An 18,143-nucleotide genomic window follows, 5' to 3' on the forward strand; every position below is an offset into this window, starting at 1 on the left:
AGACAAACAGACATTTATCTTGAAGCAGGGAACAGAGCTTGGGAACAGACAGATATAGGGGAGGTAATGATACAGGTGATTGAGTCCAGGTGAGTCCAATAGTCGCTGACCCACGTGATGGGGGAGGGCAGGTGTGCGTACTGATGGTGGCAAGAGTGCATAATGCTGGGGAGCCTGGACCCTTTGAGTGCCAGGGAGGGGGAGCAAGAGCAGGCATGACAGATACAGATTGAAATGAGCCCTTATATGATTCTGAATTATGTTTAGGTGTCATAGTAAACAAATATAAGCATTTGAAGAAGATGTAACTTCAACTTGGATAGTTCCATTTGTATGGGAGGCTGGCGACCCGGTTGAGGCGTGACAGCCTGATGATCCTGCTGGAACGTGGGAATCTGATGAGCCGGCTGAGGCATAAAACCCTGGAGGGGGAAGGCAGGTGTGCGTACTGATGGTGGCAGGAGTGCGTAATGCTTGGGAGCCTGGCTCATTCGAGCACCAGGGATAGCATGACAGATACAGACTGAAATGAGCCCTTATATGATTATGAATTATTTTTAAGTGTCAAAGTAAACAAATATAAGCATTTGAAGAAGATGTAAATTCAACTTGGATAGTTCCATTTGTACCACTGACCTAGTAGGTTTTCAATCCAGTTTGTCTACAAATTAATAATTGATATGTTGGATTTACGTCTCCATTTCAACCCAAAATGTAAATTAAAGAATAAGACTAAATAAAATCAAACATTATTTAAAGTGCATGTAATGTTTGAATTGATTATTTAACCCCTTACCCTCGTGGGAATTGGCCTGTACACTATTAGGAAAAAGGGTTCCAAAAGGGTTCTTTGCGGAGGGATAGGGTTTTTACCAAGAACCGTTTTAATCTGAAGAACCCTTTTTGGAAGACAATGGTTGATGTGGTGTACTCCTCAATGCCATCAGAAGAATCCCGAAACATATTCCAGTCTGTGCTAGCAAAACAGTCCTGTATTTTAGCATCTGCTTCATCTGATCACTTTTTTATAGGCCGAGCCACTGGTGCTTCCTGCTTGAATTTTTGCTTGTAAGCAGGAATCAGGAGGATAGATTTATGGTCAGATTTGCCAAATGGAGGGCGAGGGAGAGCTTTGTATGTGTCTCTGTGTGTGGAGTAAAGGTGATCTAGAATTTTTTTCCCTCTGGTTGCACATTTAACATGTTGATAGAAATTAGGTAAAACTGATTTAAGTTTCCCCTGCATTAAAGTCCCCAGCTACTAGGAGCCCTGCCTTTGGATGAGTGTTTTCCTGTTTGCTTAAGACCTTAAGACCTTAAGACATTTAGTGCAGTCTTAGTGCCAGCATCGGTCTGTGGTGGTAGACAGCTACGGAAAATACAGATGAAAACTCTCCAGGTAGATAGTGTGGTCTACAACTTATCATGAGATACTCTACCTCAGTCGAGCAAAACCCTGAGACTTCCTTAGATATCGTGCACCAGCTGTTGTTTACAAATATGCATAGGAGCCCGCGCCGTGTCTTACCAGAGGCTGCTGTTCTGTCCTGCCGATAGAGTATATAACCCACCAGCTGTATGTTCTTAATGTTGTCGTTCAGCCATGACTCTGTGAAACATAAGATATTACAGTTTTTTATGTCCCGTTGGTAGGATATACGTGCTTTTAGTTCGTCCCATTTATTTTCCAGTAATTGAACGTTAGCTAGCAGAACAGAAGGCAAGGGCAGATTAGCCACTCGTCACCTGATCCTCACAAGGCATACTGATCTTCCTTTTCTAACGAATTACGGGGATCTGGGCCTGGTCGGGTGTCCGTAGTATATCCCTCGTATCCGACTCATTGAAGAAGAACTCCTCGTCCAATTTGAGGGGAGATATCCCAGTTCTGATGTCCAGAAACTCTTTTCGGTAGCAAGAGATGGTAGCAGCAACATTATGTACAAAACAAACAACGGGAAAAAACAAACAAAATAGCATGGTTGGTTAAGAGCCGATAAGACGGCAGCCCTACCCTCCGGTGCCATCTTGTACTATACCTGCTAAGCTACCGATCAGATTAAACTATTTGTACAAACTCCAAACTATATTTGTAAGTACGGTGTCCTGAAGAGGTTTTGTAAAAGCATGTGATCAAATGAAGCTTTGTACATCATTGATTACGTACTTCTGATAAAGTGATACACGCATCGTTAGCTACTTAGCTACTTAGCAATTTCGACTCATGCCTCGGAGCTCCCATTTGAACCGTAACATCACTAATCTTTAGATATGTTATTTTCTCACAGAATAAATATGGAAAGCATATGCATAACCATGGTACCAATTAAAAAGGAACAGTTTGGAGATTATGGGAAAATTATTAGACTAAAGGCAAGGACACAACAGTTCACCTGAATCCAAAAATTACACTGTTGATTTTTGTGCATTTTACAATCACTGTAATTTTGTTGCATTTGTTGATAATGAAATCTAAAAAATACTTGTGATACATACAGTAACATAATAGGAATATTCTTGGAACATTTGGGGTAGGTGGAACATAAGACAACAAAAAGACAAGGGTTTGAGTGAGAGGTGCTGTTGTGCTGCTGCCATGTTGTGTTGCTACCATGCTGTGTCCCATAGTAATGAATGTGTTTGTTCTGGCCACTCTTCTATAAAGCCCAACTCTGTGGAGTGTATGGCTTAAAGTGGTCCTATGGACAGACACTCCAATCTCTGCTGCGGAGCTTGGCAGCTCCTTCAGGGTTATCTTTGGTCTCTCTTTTGCCTCTCTGATTAATGCCCTCCTTGCCTGGTCTGTGAGTTTTGGTGGGCGGTCCTCTCTTGACAGGTTTGTTGTGATGCCATATTATTTAAATGTTTTAATAATGGGTTTAATGGTGCTCCGTGGGATGTTCAAAGTTTTGGATATTTTTTTATAACCCAACCCTGATTTGTACTTCCCCACAACTTTGTCCCTGACCTGTTTGGAGAGCTCCTTGTTCTTCACAGTGTCACTTGCTTGGTGGTGCCCCTTGCTTAGTGGTGCAGCAGATTCTGGGGCATTTCAGAACAGGTCATGAAGAATACTGAGATCATGTGACAGATCATGTGACACTTAGATTGCACACAGGTGGCCTTTATTTAACTAATTATTTAACTAATTATTTCTGGAGGTAATTGGTTGCACCAGATCTTATTTAGGGGCTTCATAGTAAAACAGGTGAATAGATATGCATATGCACCACTTTTATGTTTTTTATTTTTAATAATTTTTGAAACAAGTACTTTTTTTCATTTCACTTCACCAATTTTAACTATTTTGTGTGTGTCCATTACATGAAATCCAAATAAACAATCCATTTGAATTACAGGTTGTAATACAACAAAATGGAAAAACGCCAAGGTGGTGAATCATTTTGCAAGGCACTGTAAATGTGTAACGCATCCATGGTCATATTTTGCGGTTACTGTAACTATACATTTATTCCTATGTAATCATATAGGTCGTCACAGGTCTGTGGAGATCTTCACCATTTCTGTAATAATCTGCACAGAATCTTAAACGGTATTCATCACTTGCAGCATGTACTTTTAATGTAATCTCAACTGCAATCCAGGTTCTGATATTCGATGAAGCACAACGATAACAACTTATTCTGTTGTATAAATAAACCAAAAATCTGACATTGTTTTTCCATTGGTATTTGGTTGTGCTTTTAGATGTTTAAAACCATAGTAATACCACAATGGAAATTCAACTAACTTTTGGCTGTCTTTTTGAGAGGAAAATATGGGTTGTAATATCATTGTCTCAACCAAAACTCATACAATTATCCATGTCGAAATAGTGTGGTGTACCCAGTGGATATGATACAATGAGATATACTGCCTTTCAATTTTGTCACTCCAGTCTCCGATTGGCTCATGAAGAATTCATCAAAGGGACATAAATGTTATACTCTTGGTCATCATGGGGTGCAACCATGGAAATGGTCGTCATAAACAGTCAAAATTGGGTATGTCATAAACATTTATGAAATATTTATTTGGCTTTTTTTTTTTTTACCTTCATTTAAGGTTAGGGTTTAGGCATAAGGTTAGAAGTGTGGCTAAGGTTAGGTTTAAAATCCGATTTTAAGAAGATAATTGTAGAAATAGGCAGGGTTTATGAATTTGATGTGCCAGCTAGTGACGACCACCGCCCAGGGCTTCATCTGGTAGAGAACACCAGAGCCCTGAGGATGTGGCCTCAACAACAGAAGTAAAAATGTAAAAATGTATACTGAACATAAATATAAACTCAACATGTAAAGTGCGCTTTGCGTCACATGATGCATTTTGGAAAACATTTTGGGACTGTATCAACAGTGGACTACTGAAAAAAATACCAGAGGATAGTTTGAGTGGGTTATTGCTTTAGGACATTGAATAGTGTGCAAACTCAGAGAAATACCCATGTAGCGACCACATAAGACCTACAGTATTGTGTGTATTAGAAACATAATATTTCCGATACTTTGCTGATATAAATATTGTCATGTATACTATGGATAATATTTTATGTTGCTTTTAAGCCCTGAATGAGCATAAATTACAGTTTTTCTCAATTGCGTACAATAACTTTTTGGATCTGTGTTTAGACATATCTACAGCAGAACAGCAATGATCAAATGCTCAAATACATTTTAGAGAACTTCTGATCATTTTCTTGCCTTAGTACCTGACTTACATATCTTCTACAAAACGTTAAAGGCAAATGGCATCAGTGTAAACACAATTCACTGCTGTGTTCACAGAATATCAACACATTGTTTTCATCTGAAGATCAATTGTGTTCTCTGTTTCCGGCAATCCATTCTAGGCAGTGGGGACTGTCTAATTGTTATCATGAGTTGGGTTGCTTCTAAGTCATCATCTTTGACATTGTGACCTTCCATTATAGAGCTTTGCTTTGGTGTAGTTTGAGGCCTATACATTCATATCAGTTGTGCACCTTCATTGTATTCACCTTATTTTCCATTGTGTTTTTTTGCACCAAAGGAAAGTCTACAAAACTATGAGCAAACCAGCCTTTTGAATACATGGAATTACATTTTGATGATACCATTGTATGAATCCGACACAAAATTCATTTTTTTCTATTGTATTTTTTATCAGGAATAATATTTGATATTGCATATATGAACGACAACAATATGCATATAAGGAGAGTCATTTTTAATAATTCTGCACCTTTGGATAGTAGTATTTACATTTTGATAATCATGATTTAGTGACTTCAAAGAAAATGTATTGATCTACTTGGACTCGAGATATGACTGCGTTCATTTTTTTGCAGGCAGTTGTGTTCTTTTGATTAAAGTATTTGCTCTTTTGACAGTATAGTTTTGATGAAAGTATTGGTTTTGTGAAAGCAAATTCATTTTGAAAACACATGTACTGTTTTGCAAAAGGCCACAGAGTTCTGTCTTAAATGTTTACATTTACATTTTAGTCGTAGCAGATGCTCTTATCCAGAGCGACTTACAGTAAGTGCATTCATCCTAAGAGAGCTAGGAGGGACAAGCGCATATCTCAGACATGGTAAGTATATTCTTCCTCAATGAAGTAGCTATCAGCAAATTCAGTGCTAGTAGGTGCTGAAAAAGTCAAGTGTGATGTCACGTCCTGACCTTCCTTTTTTATGTTTCTGCTTTAGTTTGGTCAGGGTGTGAGTTGGGGTGGGCATTCTATGTTGTGTTCTATGTTTTGTGCTTCTATGTGTTTGGCCTGGTATGGTTCCCAATCAGAGGCAGCTGTCAATCGTTGTCTCTGATTGATCACCGTACTTAGGTAGCCTGTTCCCACCTGTGTTTGTGGGTAGTTGTTTTCTGTCGCTGCACCAGACAGGACTGTTTCAGGTGTTCCTTTTTGTGCTAGTGTTCAGTGTAATTAAAAGATCATGAACGCACACCACCCTGCACCTTGGTCCTCTCCTTCTTCCACCAACGACAACCGTTACATGTTAACTTAATATATTTTCTTTGGGGGTGCTGTGGGATTATTTAAGACACTCTTTGAAGAGGTAGGGTTTCAGATGTTTTTGGAAGATGGGCAGGGACTCTGCTGTCCTTGCTTCAGGCAAAAGCTGGTTCAACCATTGGGGTTCCAGGAGAGACAAGAGCTTTGACTGGGCTTAGTGGGAGCTGCCCTCTCGTAGTGGTGGGAGGGCCAACGGACCAGAGGTGGCGGAACACAGTACTGAGGTTGGGGTGTAGGGTCTGAGCATATCCTGAAGGTAGGGAAGGGCAGTTTTTCTTGTTGCTCTGTAGGCAAGTACCATCTTGTGGATTCTGTTTTGAAAATCGACAATACTGTTTAATTTTTTTTTTTTTTTTTTTACACAACTGAGAAACTAATGGAGCATGTATTAATTGTCTGCTGATGTAAAGAAAAGCTAGAGGAAGGAGAACAGAGCAGACAAAAACCTTGGTTAAATTATACATCGGCAAGCTGTGAGCATCAGTGATGACTCCCATGGTATCTAGCAAAGTGGGCCGGGAGTGTCAGAGCACCTGTGGGGTTCTTAAAAGGTAAGTAAATAAGAATAACAACATAATGATAATATTGATAACAATTATAATTGGGAGGAGGGTCAGTCAGTCAGTTAGTATGACACTGGAGAACTTGGCTACAGTACCGACAGACACAGTACAGTAACTATGTAAGGCACACACAAGTTGAGTCCCAAATGGCACCCTATTCCCTATATAGTGCTCTACTTTTGACCAGGGCCATATGGGCCCTGGTCCTAAGAAGTGCACTACAAAGGGAATAGTGTGCCATTTGGGATGCACACCCAGACTGGGGAGTTGGGGCTCTGGCACCAGCTGTGAGTCTTCAGTAAAGGTGTTTAAAGATGCTGTTCAAGTGCGGGTTGAAAAGCCCAGAGGAAGGTCTTTCATCACTGCTAAGGGGATCCATCCTCATCCAGACAAGCCCAGGCAGGCTTGGTGCTGCTACTGCTAAGGCCATGGGACAGGGAGCTGACAGCCTCACACCCATATATCCCATGAGGGTGCTTGCGGTTGGCAGGGAAGGGGAGAGACTAGTTCGGCAGGCTGGTTCGGCAGGTCCCTGTATACCATGCACAGTATGATGAGAAGAGATCACTGATCCATGGATAAAGTGTAAAGTATAATGAACAAACTATAATCGCAACATGTAATGTGTTGTTCCCATTTTTCATGAGCTGAAATAAAAGATCTCAGAAATTTGACAAATGCAAAAAAAAGCTCCTCTCAATTTTTTGGGCACAAATTTGCTTACATCCCTGTTAGTGAGCATTTCTCCTTTGCCAAGATAATCCATCCACCTGACAGGTGTGGCATATCAAGAAGCTCATTAAACAGCAATATCATCACACAGGTGCATGCTGTGCTGGGGACAATAAAAGGCTACTCTAAAATGTGCAGTTTTGTCACACAATACAATGCCACAGACGTCTCAAGTTTTGAGGGAGCGTGCAATTGGCATGTTGACTGCAGGAATGTCCAACAGAGCCGTTGCAAGATAATTAAATGTTAATTTCTCTACCATGAATCTTTCTGCGTAGCCCTGTCTCGCTCTGGTTGTAATTTAATAATTTCTGATTGTTTCTGAGAGGGGGAACAAAAGTCCCTTATCTGTTACTTGAAAAAAACTATGTTAATGTAGTTTAAGTTACTTCATGGAAAATGTTTTTTATTTTTGTTTTAGAGTATTTGGCAGTACAAATTTGGCAGTACATCCAACCGGCCTCACAACCGCAGACCATGTGTAACCACGTCAGCCAAAGGCCACTTCATCCGGCCTCTCAACCTGTGGGATCGTCTTAGGGGGGGGTGCTGAGGTGTATTTCTGTATTTCCTTTAATAAATCCCTTTTGTCTAGATAAACTAATTCTGATTGGCTGGGCCCACCCATGGCTGTGCCCCCTGCCCAGTCATGTGAAATCCATAGATTAGGGCCTGATGGATTTATTTAAATTGACAGATTTTCGTCTATGAACTGTAAATCAGTAAAATCTTTGAAATTGTTGCATGTTGCATTTATATTTTTGTTCAGTGTAGTTTGTGATGTGTGAGATTCTTAGAATGGCCTTATTATTCATTCTTAGAAGAAGGGTTAACATGATTTGTAACATATGTTCAGGACTGTGTCATGAGATCTTATCAGACCCATCCTGACCTTGTGACAGGAGAGCTGATGGAGTGTCTGGTAATTGGTGCTGGCTATTAAAGGCTCCAGGATGAGAAATGGAGGGGGAATGTAGAGGCCATTGTTGAGAGCAGGGAGGAGAAGAAAGGGAGTAATCACTGCTATTTTATGTAACAAAAGAGCTCTCATAGGTCTCAATGAGCTACCATTTGGGGGACAAGCGGACTGAACTGTACTGTAGGGGTGTCTCCCAAATGTTACCCTATTCCCTATGTGGTGACCAGAACCCCATAGGGCTCTGGTCAAAAGTAGTGCACTATGTAGGAAATACATGTGTGCCATATGGGATGTAGCCAAGGCCTAAGTGTTTTCTTGAAAGCTCAGAATGTGATTGTGTCTTTTCATATACAGTCAGGTCAATAGTTATTGGCACCCTTGATAAAGAAGAGCAAAAAAGACTGTATAAAATTAATAATAAAAAAACTGAGCTATGTATGCTCCAAATAAATTCTGGAAATTATATTATTTTATACTAATACAATTGCTCAGAGAAAGATATTTTGTTTAACAAGTACTTTTTTAAATCTCAGAAAGATGGGGATCAATATTATTGGCACCCCATGTTTCAATACTCTAGTACCCTCCCCTTGCGAGGATAATGACACTGAGAATTACATAAGAAAATGGGATGGATCTTAGACCATTCTTCCGTACATAATCTTTCCAGATCCTTGATATCCTTTGTCTACACTTATGGACTGCCCTCCTCAATTCAAACTACAGGTTTTCATTGGGGTTCAAGTCGGGAGACTGAGATGACTATTGCAAAATGTTGATGTTGTGGTCAATTAACCATTTCTTTGTGGATTTTGATTTGTGCTTGGGGTTATTGTCTTGCTGGAAGATCCACTTGCGGCCAAGTTTCAGCCTCCTGGCAGAGGCAACCAGGTTTTTGGCTAAAATGTCCTGGTACTTAGTGAAGTTCACATTGTTGAACCTTATCAATGGGTCCAGGAACAGTGGAAGCACATCAAAGATTCACCACCATATTTGACCATAGGTATGAGGTACTTTTCTGCGTACTGTATGCTTCTGTTTTTCAATGCCAAACCCACCAGTGGTGTGCGTTTCCAAAGAGCTCTATTTTTATGTCGTCTGACAATAGCACCAGTTCCTATCCAAGTTTATCAAACTCCGGGCTGTGCTATGGTCAGAAGACATGAAAATAGAGCTCTTTGGAAACGCACACCACTGGTGGGTTTGGAATCGGAAAACGGATTTGACTACAAAGCTTTTGTGTTAGGACATTTCATGGTACGTCTTTGGATATTTCAGGGTGTGTCTTGAAACACTAATGTGAACCACGCTATGCCTTGGTCGGAAGACAAGGGAGCATTTGTAGTGGCTTTGAACAAAACACATCAGTAAATTAAGTGAAATTCAAATGTTCTCTTTGAACTGTGTATTTAACTCACCATTTGAAAATAATAATTCCATGCCTCCTTCAATTCAACATCAAGTTATTAAGGCCTGTCTATGGACATCTTCCTTTTGATACCTCAAGACAGTTGGTAGAGCATGGTGCGTGCAATGTTAGGATTGTGGGTTCGATTCACGGCGCCACTCACATGAAAAGAATTATGCACGCATGACAAGCATCTGCTTATTTACATATATTATTATTATTATGTTATGACTTTGTTTAGGAAGACATCTTCACGGTGATGGCTGTGAAGAATGCATGGTTCTGTATCCTGTCTTGTACATATTAATAATATTCTAATTCTTATAGAGAGGAAGTTATCATTTCTAGGTACAGTAGTAATCAGTCTTTACTCTAATGCTCATCAGGCTACTCTCTATGCTTGTACTCGCAAGATATGCTGATGGGTTCTGTCTAGGTCTTACCAGGACATGGAGCCAAGTCCATGACGCACGGGCAAATCCTTACACAATCGTCTTTATTTAATTACTGACCCGCCTAATCACATTGGGTCCAATGATTCTCCCTATCAAATCTCACTTATCAGATAATTTCTCTCTCCCCACCATCAGCTCTGTCTCCGAGGGCTCATTGTGTGAGCAAAAAAAACACCCATGTACCCTTTCTAGCCACAAATCACATGCAAAATACAGCACACACACAACAACAAAGTGCATAGATGTGATATACACAGACTAGAAGGAATTAATGAGAGCAAATCAGTTCCAGTTAAGCTTTAACAAGGATGAAATATGATAACTGATTTATAACACCTGTTATAAATATGCATGAACTATTAACCTATTTATATGTTTTCCATTGAACCAAACATATACAGTACCAGTCAAACGTTTGGACAGACCAACTCATTCAAGGGTCTTTCTTTATTTTGACTATTTTCTACATTGTAGAATAATAGTGAAGACATCACAACTTTGAAATAACACATATGGAATCATGTAGCAACCAAAAAAAGAGTTAAACAAATCAAAATATATTTTCGATTTTCGAGTCTTCAAAGTAGCCACCCTTTGCCAGCTTTGCACACTCTTGGCATTCTCTCAACCAGCTTCACCTGGAATGCTTTTCCAACAGTCTTGAAGGAATTTCCACATATGCGGAGCACTTGTTGGATGCTTTTCCTTCCCTCTGCGGTCCAACTCATCTCAAACCATCTCAATTGGGTTGAGGTCGGGGGATTGTGGAGGCCAGGTCATCTGATGCAACTCTCCATCCCTCTCCTTCTTGGTCAAATAGCCCTTACACAACCTGGAGGTGTATTGGGTTATTATCCAATTGAAAAACAAATGATAGTATCAGTAAGCACAAACCAAATGGGATGGTGTATTGCTGCAGAATGCTTTGGTAGCCATGCTGGTTAAGTGTGCCTTGAATACCAAATTAATCACTGACAGTGTCACCAGCAAAGCACCCCTACATCATCACACCTCCTCCGACTGCAAGGCACTTCAGAGGGTAGTGCGTAGGGCCCAGTACATCACTGGGGCAAAGCTGCCTGCCATCCAGGACCTCTACACCAGGCTGTGCCAGAGGAAGGCCCTACAAATTGTCAAAGACCCCAGCCACCCCAGTCATAGGCTGTTCTCTCTACTACCCCATGGCAAGCGGTACCGGAGTGCCACGTTTAGGACAAAAAGGCTTCTCAAGTTTTTACCCCCAAGCCATAAGACTCCAGAACAGGTAACCAAATGGTTACCCGGACAATTTGCATTGTGTGCCCCCCCCCAGCCCCTCTTTTACGCTGCTGCTACTCTCTGTTTATCTTATATGCATAGTCACTTTAACTATACGTTCATGCACATACTACCTCAATTGGCCCGACCACCCAGTGCTCCCGCACATTGGCTAACCAGGCTATCTGCATTGTGTCCCACCACCCGCCAACCCCTTTTTACACTACTACTACTCTCTGTTCATCATATATGCATAGTCACTTTAACCATACTTACATGTACATACTACCTCAATAAGCCTGACTAACCGTATACAGCCTTGCTAATCTTATTTTTAAATGTCTTTTTACTGTTGTTTTATTTCTTTACTTACCTACACACACACACACACACACGCACGCATGCACACACGCACACACACACACATACCTTTTTTTCCCGCACTATTGGTTAGAGCCTGTAAGTAAGCATTTCACGTGACAAATAAACTTTGATTTGATTTTGATTTGATTTGTCTTCCTTTCCTGTGGCGGTCCTCATGAGAGCCAGTTTCATCATAGCGCTTGATGGTTTTTGCGATTGCACTTGAAGAAACTTTCAAAGTTGTATATATTTTTTGGAATGACTGACCTTCATGTCATAAAGTAATGATGGACTGTCGTTTTTCTTTGCTTATTAGAGCTGTTCTTGCCATAATATGGACTGGTCTTTTACCAAATAGGGCTGTATACCTCTACCTTGTCACAAAACAACTGATTGTCTCAAACTCATTAATAAGGAAAGAAATTCCACTAATACATTTTTATCTAGGCACACCTGTTAATTGAAATTAATTCCAAGTGACTACCTCATGAAGCTGGTTGAGAAAATGCCAAGAGTGTGCAAAGTAGTCATCAAGGCAAACGGTTGCTACTTTGAAGAATCTAAAATCTAAAATATATTTTGATTTGTTTAACATGTTTTTGGTTACTACATGATTCCATATGTGTTATTTTATAGTTTTGATGTCTTCACTACTATTCTACAATGTAGAAAATAGTAAAAATGAAAATACCCTGGATTGATTAGGTGTTCCAAACTTTTGACTGGTCCTGTAAATCAAACTGATATTACAGCACAACAGGATTGGAGAAAGATACTGTAAATAGTTTTAAGACATACCATATTCATACCTGTACATTTTCCTCTTACTTTCGCTCACTTTTTTGTTTATCTGCTTTCGAAGGTGATCAGATTATTATGTGGCACTCTGGCACCATTAACTGACACGATCTGGCTGCCAAAAATATCTTCTGAAAATCAACACCACTGGAGTTGAAAATGAGGAAATAACCCAGAGGGGAAAAATAGAGACACAGTACGTACTGACATAGAACAGCATAACTCAAAAACAGGCCCTGTCATTCTCCAACTGTTACTGGTGTTAATGAATTACCACGAAACCAGTGACAACACTTCATGACTTCATCTTCTTCCTCTAAGAGTAAGAGCATAGCACTTTGTGATATGATCTACAGGCAGACGCCGTGCTCTGATTCTTGTCATGCTGAAATAACAATAATAATATACCATTTAGCAGACACTTTTATCCATAGCGATTTATAGGCATGCGTGCATAAAGTCACAGTGGGAATCAAATTACCCTTGGCATTGTAAGCACCATGCTCTACCAACTGAGCCACACGAGGCACTGTAGGTAAGGGCCGGCACGAAAACAAATCAATTGGATGGGCATTTGATTTCTATAGGCGGCCCGTTTATTTCACACATTTTTTGTCACAAATTCTGTTAATGGGTGTTATAATAAAGACCATAGGCAGCTCAGGAGTTTCAAGTTTGGGGAAGCTTACAATTGATTCTACAATTTCTACCTATCTACGTGCCATTTAGGATTATTTTTATATGCACATGTTTCTGAAAGTTTAATTTCAATAATAACTTTTTTGTTTCTAAAAAGTATTGTCACCTGGTTAAAATTATAAAAGTAAAAATTCCACTAATGCAAGAGCACCAGCCTTTTCCATATGGACATACTGATACACCATTGGCGGCTAAAGAAATTAGCGCATGGAACTCAGAAATACCATATAGGCCACTGCAGCGGTATGCCTATAACTTATATCATCAACTAAGTTAAATACATAGACCTAAAGCCGACAAATAAAAACAGTCTAAAATATCTTGATGAAAATTCTAGTTCTTTCAATCGCAAGAATCTATCTACTCTGCTTGTCTGTCTCCCTTTCTATCTGTCTCGATTTCAGCTATTGCTAGTGAAGTGCAACATTGTATCAACTCAGCAGGTTGGTGTGCTCAGGTGCACGCGCTCCCTCAACATTATCAGGACAGAGAAACTACACACATGCTCATTGCTCACATGGAGCCCTCCAAACAAAAGACAATGAAAACATTTACAAAACGCCTAAATGATGGTTATGAACAATGTTCCCTCTAAGCTGCGAGCGTGCCCGGGTGCTCATCTCCCCTGGACTGTCACAGAGAAGCCCGAGATGTAACTTTCTAGTTAACACTATCAACGTTTCCCTCTACTGTAGGAATTGCCAATGTTAGCCACTTTCAATGCAACATGCCAAAACAAAACGAACTATGCAAGTATGCAAAGTATGCAAAACAAAGTATGCAAGAGATTTTCTTGCAGGCTTCTATTGCACTGACAGGCTCAGCCTGTACTCTACAGACCAGTGCGGCATAACCAATCAGAGCTGCAGTATCCATATATGCAAATAGACCGTTGCCATGTATGGATCTGTGCCATTCCTTTGAAATGGACTGTGTTTACAGCATGAGTGGTTGGGAGTAGATGCGCTTGTTTTGAGATCAAGGTGAGAACTGCAAGTAGCCACGTGTGCACATGTTCACATTCTTTGCTAATAAATTAGTTATTAACCCAGTTATAGCTAATTTCTTAGTTACAATCTTGTCTCATCGCTGCAACTCCCGTACGGACTCAGGAGAGGCAAAGGTCGAGAGCCGTGTAACCTCCAAAACACAACCCAACCAAGCCGCACTGCTTTTGACACAATGCCCACTTAACCCGGAAGCCAGCCGCACCAATGTGTCACAGGAAACACCGTAAACCTGGCAACTGTGTCAGCGTGCCCAGCCCGTCACAGGAGTCGCTAGTGCACGATGGGACAAGGATATCCGATGGGCCAATTGTGCACCGCCCCATGGGTCTCCCGGTCGAGGCCGGCTTAGATCACCACGCCACTCGGGAGGCCCCCAGTTATAGCTAATTTCTAGTTAGCAATGGGGGAGTGGTTGCTTCCTAAAAGAGCACAAAATGTGTGCATTTCTTACCATTTTTGAAAAGTGAGTCAGGTAAATAGCTTTTTTTCTGTCTTAAAGAGGCAGTGTTGTATATTGAAACAGGCTTGAATAAGCGAAGTAGCCAATGAGCAGAGGGAAGCATAATTCCTCTGATTCTCTGTAATAATGGTATGGGAATAATAATGAACTTTATTTTGTTAAGTGTTTTTTTGCATCAAACAACACATTTTCAGTCACCTTCCCTGAAGGACAATTGGATAAACAGGTTAATGTCAAGTCTCACGAAATGTAAGCCTACACTGAACACCACACATTGGCTGCTACTGTAGGCTGAATGATAGAACAGCTATTTCCATGTTAAAATGTTATGGGATGCATTTTCTTCATTGTTTTTGATGTAGGCCACTCTGATATGCCTACACTATGATCAAATAGCCACAGCAGCCTACTTGGTCACTGTTATAACTGTAACTTAAATCAGGTACAGCCTTGGTGTTCACAATTAACATGCGCCAGAAGTTGAACAGAATCTTCACAACATTCAAGTTTGCACTCAGCAGACCTGACAATTGTTCAGTGCCGACATTCCTTTCAGGGAACACTGGTTATGAAATAAACCAAAATGTATTTCTCATAAGTGTAGCAGGTTGTGAACTCTGCAAACAACGTTTCCACTCCAAGAATGAGAACGGTAAATGAGTAATACATGCATTAAGAGAACTGTATATAACCAAATGACAGGGATTAATGGTGCATTTACTAGGCGTACTAGTTACATATGCAATGGGGAATTTATCAAAAATAAACAATCAAAGGGAAAACAATTCGCACAATAAATGTGCAAGAATTGGCAGGAGACAGCAGAGCACATTCTGGAGAGCTGAGTGCATGGATTCCGGAGAGAGATGCCCTTATCTTTGCCACACACCACTCCCCTTCTTCTTGTCTCAACATTTTAAATTATACTCAAGACACATTATCTTCACACATTTGAGATGCTTTTCACTGACAGCCTTAACTCAATAATCAGTTATGCCTACAGCTATGCACGTTGCCCAAATTGTCACGTTCTGACCTTAGTTCTTTTGTTAGGTCTTTGTTTTAGCATGGTCAGGTCAGGGCGTGAGTTGGGTGGGTTGTCTATGTTCCTTTTTCTATGTTGTGTTTTGCGTTTGGCCTGGTATGGTATGGTTCTCAATCAGAGGCAGGTGTCGTTAGTTGTCTCTGATTGAGAAACATACTTAGGTAGCCTTTTCCCACTTGTGTTTTGTGGGTGATTATTTTCTGTTATGTGTATGTCACCTTTCAGAACTGTTTCGGTTCGCCTTTGTTATTTTGTTTAGTGGTCTCGGTTTAATAAATATATGACAAACACTTACAACGCTGCGCTTTGGTCCTCACCTCATTCCAACGACGAGCGTGACACAAATTGCTGGCTTCCCAAATAGAAATGTAGGCCTAAGCACTTTTTGAAACAATCCACAGCTATTTTTTTTAAATAATGATTTTTACATGTTTTTATTTTTTTAAACAATGATCCTCTGTGGCTAAGTACAGCTCTCTGGTAAAGTATTTTGAATAATTTTATTTAGAAAAGAGTAATTGTAACATTTTGGAGAAACATCAATTTACTTTAGGGGAAGCCAGCATCCGAACCGTGCACTGTGCACCCGTTTAATTTGCAAGTGGCTGAAAACAGAGATCTGTATATAATGAGATGCTCATGTCTCCACACTAACAATGCTAATCATTGTCCCATGGCAGGAATGCTGGCGACAAGCTTAGGTCGACATATTATGCCCATTAAAACGCATTGGGTTTACGGCTCGTGTACACTATTATGCAGTAAATTACTGCATGCTGCCCCAGCCACCCAGAGTGGCTCGCTTGTAGGTGTGCTAGCAGCATATAACAGCACATTCGATTGTGTGTCAAGAATTCAGCATAGCAAGTTTGTATGAAGGTCTGTTTATTAAACGAATGTATCCACAGGTAAATAGTAATACGCTCTAAACCACTCTGGTGACCAAAAACTTTGATGCCCTGTCTCCAATTGTCCACATGGCTGGGAGAACATATTCAAGTAAGTAAATACTTATCGAAAATGTAAAAAACAAAAATATGTATTATTAGCTAGCTAGCTACAGTGCAGGCTAACTCAAATGAGCTGCTAACGTAGCTAGCTAACCAACTTTACATACTGTATCGATAGCTAGCCAAGTCAATTAAATACCTAACTTCATATTAGCTAGCTATCTTGATGTATTTATCATTGTAAATTAAACAAACTCCAAATGCATTTGTAGGTAGCCAGCAAACAGCCATGGAAGAGGGTGAAAGGATAGCAGCTCCATCTGTCAAAGAAGGGAGAGAGCAGGCTATTCTGGATAGGGCAGGTACTTTTGTGTAGTTTCAGTCCCTATAAAGAAACTGAGGACAGAGATAATAGCAACATAATATTCAGTGCTGTCTAATGAGTATAATGAAGCCTGTTTCTTGTGATGTTTTCTGTCTTCAGATACAGAGAGCAGTGTGAACCTGTCTGCAGATGAAGAGGTCCCAATTAAGAGCAGTGGTTCTCAGTCCTGGGTCTCAAAGGGGTGCACATTTTTGGTTTTGCCTTAGCACTACACAGCTGATTCAATTGATAAACTCATCATCAAGCTTCAACTAGTATTTATGTATTCATTTGTGATGCTATCCTTGACACGATCCTGCTGTTGTCACATGCTACAATTGTTCACATGCATCAATCTCTCCAATGCTATCATGATTTGTTATAAGACATCTCATACATTAGTAATCCACAATTACCCGGTGATGTAAAAGTCTAACAATTACATTATCTTCCATATTCCTACACATACCTTGCAATTGGAGATTCTTACAAAACAATTGCCTACAGTTACCATGTAGGACACTGCACGGTTGAGTGCATTGTCGCAAGTGTGACCAGGGCTATCTCATGGGGGATTTCAGTCGTGTGTGTGTGAAGGCTACCTGTGCCCTGCATAACTACATGAGGATGGACACGAAGACCCGGCGGGAACCTGCAGCTCTCCACCGTGTACCAGAGGAGAGGTCTGCTGCTCTGCAGGATATTGCACAGATGGTGGGGCCAACAATGCGGGATGGGAGGCAATCCATGTGCAGGAGATCTTCTTTACCTCCTACTTCGAAGAGGGCGCTGTTTCCTGGCAACCCCTTGTTGCCATGGAATACACTATGCACAACTAAAGGCTCTTTTAATAAAAGTATTAAAAGCAATAAAAGTATTCTTCCATTTACTTAGCCATGTCAAATGCCGTTATTCAATCCCCAGTTTCTCTCCCTTTGATTTATACTTCTCAGGTGAGGGTGCTGTTTAGGTAAGAGTGATGTCTGTACAAAAACAAAACAGGTTATTTTAAGAGTCACCCATATTGAAAAAATGTAGAACAATTAAACAACTTATAACCCACACCTACACACTTGTGTATCAATCTGATTGAAGGATTGTGTTGTGCAGTA

General features: G+C 40.4%; 1 long non-coding RNA gene across 2 annotated transcripts; it reads left to right on the forward strand.

Annotated features, from left to right (window-relative positions):
• The first annotated feature begins 16,424 nt into the window (after nt 1-16,424).
• Nucleotides 16,425-17,905, forward strand: LOC139419630 (uncharacterized). Of its 2 annotated transcripts, XR_011635421.1 has the most exons (4): nt 16,425-16,716; nt 16,940-17,029; nt 17,152-17,233; nt 17,629-17,905. It is a non-coding gene; the product is annotated as an uncharacterized lncRNA (long non-coding RNA). The 2 variants fall into 2 exon arrangements; XR_011635420.1 differs by having other exon boundaries at nt 17,152-17,905.
• The last annotated feature ends 238 nt before the right edge of the window (nt 17,906-18,143 follow it).

This window comes from Oncorhynchus clarkii, chromosome 10 (assembly GCF_045791955.1).
Source record: "Oncorhynchus clarkii lewisi isolate Uvic-CL-2024 chromosome 10, UVic_Ocla_1.0, whole genome shotgun sequence".
Classification (NCBI taxonomy): domain Eukaryota; kingdom Metazoa; phylum Chordata; class Actinopteri; order Salmoniformes; family Salmonidae; genus Oncorhynchus; species Oncorhynchus clarkii.